General features: G+C 38.3%; 1 protein-coding gene across 4 annotated transcripts in view; it reads right to left on the minus strand.

The window, feature by feature from the left end:
• CNTN5 (contactin 5) overlaps positions 1 to 12,231 on the minus strand; it is a 674,696-nt gene extending 662,465 nt beyond the window's left edge. For 3 of the 4 annotated variants that reach the window (XM_040584291.1, XM_040584293.1, XM_040584289.1), the window contains exon 1: positions 12,065 to 12,229. The gene's annotated coding sequence lies outside the window, so the exon portion shown is untranslated. Of the gene's footprint in view, positions 1 to 12,064 lie in introns of all 4 variants that reach the window. The other variant, XM_040584292.1, reaches the window with a different exon arrangement.
• Positions 12,232 to 12,555: the final 324 nt, after the last annotated feature.

The following is a 12,555-nucleotide window of genomic DNA, read 5'->3' on the forward strand; positions in this document are numbered from 1 at the left end:
CTACTGAAATGGCAAGGGATTTGCAGCATGGTCTTTTAAATGTTGAAGGCAACCAGCCCTACTAAAAAAGACGACCAAAGCTTTATCTTTCTCTGGAAAACAATGCCAACAGTGGGGATCCATATTTATCACTGCCCAGTGGCTTTTGAACCAAACACAACAAGTTAGCAAGTATTTTTGTGGGTTTTCTGTCAACCCTGGAAATTTGGTTTGAAATATGAAAATCTGGCAAGGGTCTCTCCTAACTGTGATCACAATTAATAAAAGAGTTGGAGGGGAAAACTGCCCTGAGTTACAGTTCAGGAACCTCATCATGGGCTGCAGTAATAAAGCTAGTTCATCAAAGTGGGCACAGTGAAAGAACCTTGTGGACCACTTTTTTGAGCGGTGCAGCAGCCAGAAAATTACATAATTCACCAGCTTCACATAGCACTGGTTGCATCTTCATCTAGTCTCCAGGGCTGGGGGGAAGGGAAGGTGTTTTTCTGAATAATATTTTACGCTGTTTGAAGTGAACTACATTTGACTGAATGAAACAGCTTGTTTAAATTGTGTTTATGATGCATTTATCAGATAGTATTTTTGTGATTTTGAAAATAAGAAACAAACTGGTAGAAAAGAAGTATTCAGGTGTACAAGACGTAACCCACAAAAGTGAAGAGATAAAAGGTTAAATAGTACAGGTTTTCAATGTTTCAGACAGAAATACAAAAAGGCTAGAATACCAAAAGTACTCTTCCATGCCATGAAGTAAAGGTCAGGTGTAATTAGCATTCCCTTCTTAAAGGTACTTGTCCAGGACTTCACCTAAGATTAACTAAATTGTAGTCAAGGTTGTTTAAGCGTATGTTCAGTTTAAGATTGTGTGTGAAGTTGCTCAAAACACGCACACATGGTTCCTGAAGTCAAAACAGCAATCACTGCTGGTTTTCAGCATCCTCAACACACAACCTTTGTCTGCTCTGTGGACAGGGTCTGGCCTTTCTCTTCCCCAGACTATTAATATTTATGAGAAAAAAACAGTAAATTTGACTAAGAGGGATATCTTTTAGGGTTGGGGGTTTTTTTTCCCCCTGAATATACCAAAGAATGAGACTAAGTCACCACCTGAGATTTAAATGCGTATGAGACATGTCTCCTATAGGACCTCCTATGGAGATCTAACTAATCAGCTAGTCATCAAGCTGCATTAAACTGCTTTCTACCAGCTCCCCCTCCTGTCTGTACTTTTTTTTACCATTTCTTTTCCGACAGCTTCTCCATTTCCATACTTCATTTTTTAACATTCATTTTAGGTCCCCTTCCATCTCCTACACCCCTTGCTGGTCTGAGGCAGCTATGGCAGCCTACCTTTGCTCACAACTCAGCTTTCTTTCCCTGACTGTAGCTGTAACCTGGCGCCCTTCAAGAATTGATTGGTCACTCAGATCAAAACATTAAATATTTAAAGTGGCACCACACCATTCATAAAATGAAACATAAAGTGTTTGTTTACTCTCTGCTAATTATTTTGGTCCAAGCAGGCAGACTCAACTGTCTGCATTATTAATTAAACCTCTAAAAATGAGGTGAGGACAGAAAATGTTCTCTTCTGCTAACAGTGCTAAAGAATAAGCCACTGCTCTCATTTGCTCTATTATAACATGAAAACTTTTTCCTCCAAACTGTGCCAATACAAAGCTAAACAAATCATATCAGTCCGTATTTCCAAATGGTTTGGATAGAAGCTTATCAGTTGTGAAATCTCATGTTAACCATCTTTAGGAGGTATAATGAGCATTACTAATTTACTGCTGTTTGTGGTTATCTGTGGGCTTAAGTAGCAAAGACTCATGGTCTCTAAAATAGCGTGCTTTAAAACAGATTAGTTTGAAGGTTATCTTAAAGGAAAATGGAAGGTTTCCCCATAGGCCACACAATAGCAATACATAATAATCCACATACAACTTCTACCAGTGCTTTATTTCTTTGCAACTATATATTCACTATAGGAACGTCATATAAATACTCATCACTGGGCTTTGTGACCAGGAACACTGTACAGCGATGGAAACCACAACAATTTCACAACCATGCTGAAAAGAACTGTGAAAACCCCTAAGTGTTATATGTTTTGATATAAAGTTTGGTAGTTTCATTGCACAACTTGAAGCAATGCAAGATTCCTGAGTTGGGATTTTCAATGATGACCTGAATCTCTGTTCTGTTCTGTCAAAACTTTCACACAGTGGTCGAGTGCCGATTTGCAGTTTAGGACCAGAAACACTCAAAATTCTCATTTTTGTTAGACACAGGGGGACAGATCCAAAGGGAATGGAAGAGACTAGTTACAGCATGCAAAGAGGTGGGGTAGATCTAAGCGCACACATCTGTGAACTGCAACTTTTGAGTGTTGCAGAATATAAAGCCTACCACTCTGCTGTGTGTCTCCACAGGACTCTGGAGCCTAATTATAGAGCTATATGAAAAAGTTCTGCTTGTCAGCAGAACCAGCAGGAGGAAAAAAAAAAAAATCCACATTTTTGCACATTCACAGAAGAATAAAATATTTAGGCAGAAAATCATCATTGCTGCAGATGGACACTTACAGAACAAAAATGGGTAATTTTTGTGCAGCTCTGCTTGTTGGTAGTATAGCCAGAATGCATTTGGTAGCAGCTTTAAAATCCAACCTAGAATTCCTCAGTCACTGTCAGTGCAAAAAGGGTAGCAGGGGTTGAGGGCTGCAGGTAAATTCAAGGTAGGGGAGCCATCCTAAAATGAGCAGGCAGGACACTCCACTGAATTTAGTGTTGCTGCACTTTCTTATGCCAGCACAGAATTTGGCTGTATGTGGTTTTGAGTCCTTCTCAGTAAGGATTAGCCACAAAAGCCTGATCACAATTAACACAAGGCTAAATGTGAGGATATGTCCATATCACAGCAACGAGGAAAGAGAACTAGAAGAAGCATCAGAGATATGCACAAACTGTTAAAACAGCAGTCAGCAGTTGCTAGTGGCTAATGGATTTTAGCTGCCCGTTTTCATTACATTTAAGGACACACTCTTTAAAATGCACCCTTTGGGTCAGAAGAAATATGCCTATAGAAGAGCTACTCCATGCCCAGAACATGTCTTAAGGATCACTAAGGTACCTTTAGGAGAAAATACAACTTGACAGAACGGTAGGCAGAATACCTCTGATTCCCAATGGTGTTCACATGACATGCCTCTGCCCAGTATATCAGAAAACCTCAATAACCCAGATCAGTGTTCTCTGTGTGTGTTGTGTGATGCTCCGCATTTCCAACAGAGAGGTTGTCCATTTGCAAGTGCAGGTCTGTGACACAGAACAGGAATAATTTATGTGGACTTTCCCCTTCTTCCCCCGCACTAGTACTGAGCAGAGAAAGGGGGGATTCAGCACTGCACAGTCCCACCATTTCTATACTACCCAACCAGTGTTTACAGCCTCTCGGTGGAAAGCCTGGCTCTTAAGCTGTAGTTGACCTGTGCTTTCAGCTTTGGGTAAGTGTTTCTCTCTTAAGATTGTTAAATGCAGTGCGAATTTTATGTGAAAGTGCTTTTTTCTCCTTTTTTCTTTCTTTTTGCTCAGCACCATGTAATTTGGCAGTCCTTGGAGTGCTAGGAAGTCTTTTTCATGTATCTCAAGCCAGAAGGACTCTGACTTTACCACGTTAACAACATACATTTATTTTCTGCCTTATTCACATGGCAATGGTAGTGATGAAATGTTGTGTTCTCAATACTTCCCTCACCTCCTCCTTCTTTGTCTGACAGCGGCAAGAAAATCCAAATACAGAAAAGGTAAATCAAACATAGACATTAAGAAAACTAATATCATGCCAGCCAATATGTGGGAAAACCTCAGGTGATGAGGAAATCAAAATAAAATGGCAATAAAATAGATTACACTAGGAAAAAAAAAAAGTCACAAAACCCAGTAATGCTTTTACACACCAGTAACTAAAAAAAACCACAAAATAAAAATTAGTAGAAAACAATAAAAATCTCCTGTGGTAGGACCTTCTGTCCACAGTCTGCCCAAAGTTTCTATTGACTGAGCTGTTGGACTGTTTCTCAAACAAGGAAAAAGGATTTCTTCCTATGTTTCTGAGGTGTCTTTAAGATGTGACATACAGTATAAAGAAGTAAAATAACACTGTGTCCAGCGTGCTTAATCCTGGAAGTTAGTTTTGTTTGGTTTTATTTTTATTTTCAAGTTTAGGAGTGGAGTTTTTCTCAGTCACTTCAACAAGATTAGGCCCAATAAAAAGTAAACCTTTGTATTTGCTTTGATTTGTTACCTCCTTACAATACTGTAATAAAACCAGAAATAATAACAAGAAGTCCAAAATCACTGCCTTGCATATAGCTGTTTACAGTCTGCTCCTTCCACTGACAAAAAATTCCAGATCTTACTATACCACCTACAGGTAGTTTTTAGAGAAATACTTGGGATCCCCTAAGCTGCTCAGTTACACTCCCATAGGTTGCAAAAAGCAAGCATGTCCATTATAGTTTTTGGAGAGCTTTCTCATAAACCATGTTCTTTTAACTTTAAACCAGTCCCACAAAACAATCTGCTGTATTTTCTGAAAACTTAGACAACACAAGAAACTAGTATGCAGTTGTTAAAATAGACAATATTTTTAGTAAATAAAGTGTTCAACCGACCATACTTTCTTATATGCCAGCTTTTATTTGGTGCAGAATATCACATTATGAAGACCAAAAACTATGCCAGGTTCCTTTTTCTCTCATACAATATTCTTATTTACAGATCCTATAATCCCATATAATCATGCACACATTGTTTATAACTTCAACGTATTTTATAAGCTTTGAAAGAAATTCTTAGCAAATTCCTTTACATTCCTTTACAACTGTAATCACGATGTTTCAAAAGAACTATTTTGGAAAGACTGACAGAGAAGGAATTATGATAGTCACTGGATATTTAATGAAAACTTACAGAGAAAACAGAATCTTTAAACAAGTAACTTCTGGTGGTAAAATGACCCTTAGTATTCCCGTATGCTCAATGCTTCTCGACTTGCTCAACCTTTATTTTCTAGAAAAGGGCTTTGCTTTTTGCAGGCTTGATCAATCAGTCTGTCTGTCTTGTTTCTACTTTACAGAAAACATGCAAGAATTTAATCCAAAATCAACTGAATTACGCTACTTTGATGCTGCATATTTTCTCCTAATGTTGATTAATATGCCCCTTGTGCAAACATCCTCCTCCTACCTGATGCCTTCAGTAACATCTCAATTCGTTACCGATGACATTCAAATTTCCTCCAGAGATGCCTTGTGAAGTCACAAACACAGGATTATGCCCATCAGTGAATGACTTGGGCACAAAGTGATTGATAAAGCAAATAAATACTTAGATGTTAGCAATCAGTCAGTTGTGATATGCAAGGGGGGAGAAGTGCAAGACTGCAGACATTTCAGCTATATATCATGTTTTCTAAATTATCTCTTTGTGTGCCAATGGTCCTCTTAATAAATTATCCTCCCTTGTTATCTGATCTGTTCTACATTTTCAATTACGCCTCTTCTCAAAACCATGTAACAGTCAGTCTTTCTCATCCTGAAGCTATTTCAGTGTCCAGCCTGCATTCCCAAAGTCCAGCCAGAGGAAATAATATACAACTGGTTTTGAGTTGAGAAGCACACACACATCAAAGAGATGTTACGACATCAGAGAAGTCATAGCTTTATTCTGATTCCCTGAGCTGAGTTTTATGTAAGCAATAATACATGACACTGCATATGTTACTGTGGAGAAAGAACATTTTGAGCACCTTGAATAGCACGAGACTGAGAAATCAAGAGTTTGTATCACCTCAGATGTGCAGAAGTCAAAACGAAACAAAGAATAATGCCACAGCAAAAGAGTGAGTCTATTATTTTGGTTTCTTTTCATGACAAAAACAAATCAGAAGTTCTAATAAGGAGAACTTATCTTCTAATAGAAACTCATGTGAAAGTCCATATATTTGTTTTTAATAAGATTTGATCTGCATGAGATTTTGGAAAGGTGAGAATGAATTAATGTATAAAAGCAGTCTTAAAAGTACCCATTTCAGAAGTAAATGTGGACTGCTGGTACAGTCTTCAGATAAATTTGCAAGACACTTCATAGCCTGTATGTATGATCATTGCACATCATAGTGCTGCAGATCATATCTTGGCTTTTTTTTCTGGTGTGGGAGGTGATCTTGAAGAAATCTATACATGATCATGGTATCATGGCTGTGAAAGAGAGATGTCTTCCCTGAGATGTAAGCATTTCAAAGGTCGCAAATATAGCAAAAAAGGAAGAGCTTTTGAGTTAAGCCATACATTCTTTGATTCAGGGACCATTTTGCATTTACAGCTCTACATACAATCCAAACTTGATTTATGATTGTAGTCCCTAGTTGCTACCATGATGATAGTAATTATAAGGTTTATAATGGAGTCAGAGGGCCTTTCCAATAAAACAAAACATCTTCTGTGGCAATCAGAATTCTAATATAAATACTATTTAGTACGGACTTGTGATGTGAATTAGACAGTTGGGGCAAATGCCTTGTAAAGTGGCAACAGCATTTTGTAAATATACGTAAATAGATGTACCTACAAGTTATGCCATAATAGAAAAATCAGCAATTTATAGATGCAATTGGTGAACTGTGCATCAAAGTAACTTAAATATTAGATAGAGAACTGTATCTGATTTTTCCCAGCTTTGAAAGTGTACATGTGCAACTTTAGATAGGAAGTTTAATATCATTAATTTGGTCCAGAAAGTGGGCTGTATAATATTCCAGGCAGTGAATGCTTGTGGAAAAGAAATTAGTAAGCATAGAAAAAATATACTGGATGGGATTTTAATTTGTCTATATGATGAGAAATTAAAATGCTTATTGGGAATACAACCATGTTTTTGTGTGCTAGGCATACTGAAACTCCTATATCAGAGCAAGACAGTTCCTGAAATGTCAGTATTTTCCAGCCTTTTCAGAATCTGTCTGTCTTGTCCCCCATCCAAGCCATTAGAAGAATAAATGTAAAGACAAATTAATAATCTGGATTACATCACAGTAATATAAAGCTGAATGACTCTGCCAGATCAACAGTGCTAAATGTCAAAAAAGTGTTCAGCACATCTAGAGTAATTTTTTTGAGTGACTATGCTACTTAACTTTTGGAAAATGTTCTCTGTGAGAATTGCCTCAGAAGAGGTAAAGTATATACTATGACTTTGTTGACTCATTTTCATGCAGTTTTGCTCATTACTTTCCAGGTCTATGTGGAGACCTGCAAACAACTGAGAGCAAATAGCATATGAAAGTCTGCGGAGTAAGCTAATGGGGTTAACTGGTCATCTTTCAGAAAAAATAATGCTTGTGTAATTAAACAGACAATAATTAATCACCCCTTCAAAAGTAAATTTCTGTTAAGCTCTTTGCCCATTACTACTTAGTTGTGAGAGCACATTTTGGGGGAAGTTATTGCAACAAACACATCTTCTGAACGAACACATCTTTTTATGGATAAGCAAGACTTACAACTTTTTAATTTTAGTGCCTGAATGTCTTCTCAGAATAGTATTATGAAGAGGTTGTACTGTTAGATTAGCTTCTTCTGATACTATGACCACAAAGTCTTTTTCATTTACATGCCCATCTGCATACTACTACTCCTGGCTGAATGCACTGCTGTAGCAGGTTGGTTACAACCTATAACAGGAATGTTACAGCCACAAGGCAATGTCCCTCACATACTCAAGGAAAACTATTAAACCAATAAAAATAAAATGGGGTTCATGAATTTTTGCAAAATTATTCTATTTAGTAAGGGAAGACACCCAAAAGACCGAGCTGATACTATGTCTATATCAATTACAAAGCCGTACATTTAGTCTTGATCAAAATGATTTGCAGGCTAGGAGTCCCATTGGATATATAGAAAATCTTAAACTTCTGGCTATAAAAATGTGAGCATTTCTCACGCACAAGAAGGCTGGTGCCACACTCCCTGTATGTTGAATGGGAAGTTGCCATCCTTTACCCTTTCTCATTAACTGCAATGAACTACCTTCAACGTTTGTCTGGGTTTAGTTCCAGCAGCAGGAGGTTCTTCAAAGGTACCATGTTTTAACACCATTTACAATAAAATCTTTAAGAGCGTACTGAAAAAAGAAACTCCCAAAAGACGTTTCTGATGGATGGAAAAAGTTTGATGCATTTTCTATTTCTAGGTATGGGAATGGAGAAGATTTATCAATTTTTCCTGAGACTGACATGTAAGTTTGGTCCTGAAGGAGGTGTAAAGAGGTGAACTATGATGTTGGTAACTACTACATGACAGCATGAATTACTCTGTCATTCTGACATAACCTCATGGCTCTGTAAGCTTAGGAGCTAGTCTGAGTGGATGACTACACGGAACAAGTATGGGCACGTGTGATCAAGAACATCAGCCGTAACATGGATGGTAATTCTAATATTTTACCATATTCATAGCATATAGAATCTGACACACAATCCCCTGTTATACATCCACTTGAACCCATAAAACTTGATTGGTGGCCTTTATGAAGTACAGTGAGAAAACATCCTGAGCTCCCTTTTAGAAAGCGGAATATAAGCAAAGATCTCATTTTCTTATGATCCATACACTTTGGGACATTTTCATAAATCAGCCATGAAATTTATTATAAAACCAAAGAGATTACATTTCCTTCTACTAACCAGAAAATGGTTTTGTTGCTTCCATTCCAGCTTGCAAAGACACAGAATCATCACTCATACCCAGTGTATGTGTGGGTATAAACACAGATATACATATGCATACATACATTACGAGGCTTTGAAATCTTAAATTTAAATAAAATCAAAAAGTATTTCTTTTATCAAGTTCTAACAATTCTCTAATTTTTCAAAAGGCACCGGCCCATAATGTAGTGTTATTGATCAGAACTGCTCAGAAGATAAAACTCTGTAGGGACTCCATCATGTCCAGACAGAGTAGTTTTTCCTTGTAAAGCGCAAAGTTGATAATACAGGGTGTAACAGACCCTGAAAAAATCATCAGAGAGGCTACGCACAGAAAGAAGAAAATAAATTCTGTGGAAGATTTGCCAATATATTAGCAAGAAAATGTCTGTTTGACATTGATTCTTAGGAATTAAGAACACTGTACAAACTGTGGTGAATTTCAGTTTAGTATTTTAGAGTATGAGAAATTGTTCAAATGATTGAGGTGGTTCTGAAACTGAGAGAAAGTGCAATGCAGAAGCTGTTAGCAGGAGCATATGGAGGGAGCAGACCAACAGTGGCAAATTATGCAGTGAATTCAGAGAAACCAAGATCTGTTTTACAGGCTATATGCAGAAAGGCAAAATAATTCAGAACAGTTTGGTGTTTTTTTCAATGCCACTGAACCAGTCACCTCAGATGGCTCAGTGCCAGCCCCCTGGCATATATATTCTTAATGTATAGTTTTCTATGAAGCCTTTAGTAAAGACTTGCATCAATTACTTAAAATAAATATTCTTATCATTAACCTAATCAGAAAACCTTCAGTGTGCTGACTCTGTTCAGTGGAACAGATTTTTCTGTATTGCTAGCAAATCAGATTTACTCTTTTTGAACATGCCAGCTTTACAACAAGCAAGAAAGAAAACTGCATCTCAGACTGTCACTTAAAGCCTCATACTTTTAACCTCCTCCTTTCATCCAGAGCTCTTTACCTTTACTGACACCCTCTGGTCCCTATCTCTAAGTCAGGTTGAATTCATTCCAGCAGTGCTTCCAAAATTTACGTTTCCAAATCAATATTTTGTGGAGCACAGAACCGGACATTTTCTGAAGCCCCCATACATCATAATCACTGATTCCCCAATAGTTTACCATGTCAGCAACTTATTCAGGGGACTCGAGCAAATTTGCCAGTCATGACCTTCCTGTATTGAATCTGTGCTGACAGTCCTCGAAGTTATGCATTTCTTAAAAGTTGTCCTTTATTATTTCGTAACAGCAGAGTTTTTAATCATACCTTTTATCTTAGGTGCTAAGATATTTTCCTCCAGATCAGTTTTCAAAGCTGCTTTCTTTCAAATTTTCAGCTCTAATTCAGCCAGATTTTTTGTATTTTCTGTTTTCATTCTTAGTACATCTGCCCTTATTATAAAATGAAGATCCTTTCCCCTCACATTTTAACCTAGAACTCAAGAATTTGCCCTTCAGCTTCATATTGACCAACAAACCTAAAATCCACACTCTCAGTCTCCAGATGTAGCTATCTTCACACTCTTATATCACTCTGCTAGTTCTGACTTTTTGCATGGGCATCTGCTTGTAAGTATATGAAACAGAAAAACTGCATGTTGAACAGTACACTTAAAACTATTTAGCTATTAGCACCTTCAAGAATGCTTAACCCTTCATCCTCCTTTCTTTATACATTTGTTGCCTTCCAAGCCTTAGTCTTCTTAACCACATGTCTTAATCATTCACATAGTTAAAAGTATATTGCCACAGAGGACCACTGTACATGAAATATTATAGTTCATGTCTCAGTTTTCTGTCTTCCTTTCAGTATACCTCACACACCAAGCATCTTCCCTCCTAACAAGATAGATATTGAATGGGGTTTGCGTTTTTTGGCTTTTTTTTTTACCTGAAATTTTGCAAATAAAGGCTATAGTAATTAAAGTCAATATATGAAAATACATTTTTACGAATTCTAATAGATATTTTGATAGCACTTTAAAGTAACGGCCCAATTATTGCTAATTCTTTTGATACCCGCTGTAATAATATTAATCACAATGAACTGATCTTGCATTAATATTGATTGCCATAAAGTACTTCTGAAGGAGTTCTACTATAACTCAGCAAGAATTAATTGCATTTTTAATAATTAGAAAATGTCATCCACATTTTAATTATCAGGAATTCCCCTTAGCTTTTGGCTAACAGTGAACATGTAATTTATTTGTGGTTTCAAACTTTAGGGTGTCATCCAAAGCTCACTGAAGACTAGGGTAATGCTGTGACTCAGAAGAATTTGGCATCGGGTCCTTCATTAAGAAATATTACTGAAAATGTTCCATTCAAGGAAAGTATTACTTTTAAATTAAAAAAAATTAACAAACTTTGCAAAAGCTTTATGTTAATTTTTTAAAATATTGCAACACGGGAAACTTTATTCCTAAGTAGTCACATTACACCATGTTGTGTAACTTCTGTTTTATGAGGTTTCTGCTCAACCAGAATGAAACTAAACGTCTGAAGAAGCACAGATACAGTAATGGATGCAGAATTTTTTTCTGAGATAAAAACCTTTAAAACACAGTTTCATGCTCTGCGTTACAGAAATAACTCTCAGTTCATCTTCTAGCTAGCTCATAGCCATTCCACTTAAGTCTTACCCACTGTCCTCACATCACAGAGGGAAAATCTGCACATCTTCAGCTAATCCCATCTCCTCTGCCTGTCAGCAAAGGGGAACAGTCCAGGCACCACACTTTTCTAATTCCGGAGGTAATTGTTTATCCCAAAGCCAAGTACCATTCTGAACTTCATAGCAATACAACTTTTAGTGCATCACTATAAACTCAATACGCTAGGTTATTTTCTGTTTCACCCTCAAGCATTAGCACGGTAGCTCTCCCAAACATAAAAATTAGCACATTAAAACAGGCATTTTTTCTCCGGAGTACGTATTTGTTCTAAAAGCCTCGCATCAACTCTTCACAACTCATTCACTGCAGTAGTTTGCTAGCAAGTTAAACGACAGCAAACATATAGTAGATCACAGTAATTTCTGCTTCAACTTTTCCGCTCAATTACGACAATTTCAATGCAAGATTCAAAACAAAAAGCAAATCACATAAACCTGCTGCAGGAGCCCAAAAATGGGATCTCTCACCATTGCTGGCTCCACAGCGAACTGCTCACAGAGATGCCGCGATGGATATTACAACAAATAATCTGCACGCACCCCAAAGTCTAACCAGGGAAATCAGTGCCTGGCTGGGGGAACGGCAAAGGCACTTACCGCTGCTGTGGCACCGTCTCTCTCTCGCCCTGACTCTCAGTCTCTCTCTCCCATCCTCCTGACAGCCTCAAATATAGCAGTCCCTTATGGTGCCGAGCCTGTGGGGAGCAGAGGATTGCAGAGTTGGGTTTTTCCCCCTCCCTCTTTTTTTTTTTTTTTTTTTTTTTTTTCAAACGATCCAGCGGTAGCTCTCCAGACCCGACCGCCTCTCCTCCTCGCCCCGCTCACAGATGAAGAAACCCAGGTGAAGGCATCCGCGCCGGCGGCTCCCGCGAGCCCCTCCCGCCCCGCCGTGCCCCCTCCCGGCGGGGGGACCGAGGCACCTCCCCCGGCCGCTCCCGGGGGGGCGGCGGAGGCTCTGCCCGCCCCTGGCTGGACCTCTCTGTATGTATATATAACGTACAGATGTTGCCTATGTGTGTGCCATCTCACACCGCCGCCCGCGGCTCGCCCCTACCCCTAAGCGTACAAGGACTCCCCCCCGCCCTCCC

The sequence above is a fragment of the Falco naumanni genome, chromosome 2 (genome assembly GCF_017639655.2).
Source record: "Falco naumanni isolate bFalNau1 chromosome 2, bFalNau1.pat, whole genome shotgun sequence".
Classification (NCBI taxonomy): Eukaryota; Metazoa; Chordata; class Aves; order Falconiformes; family Falconidae; genus Falco; species Falco naumanni.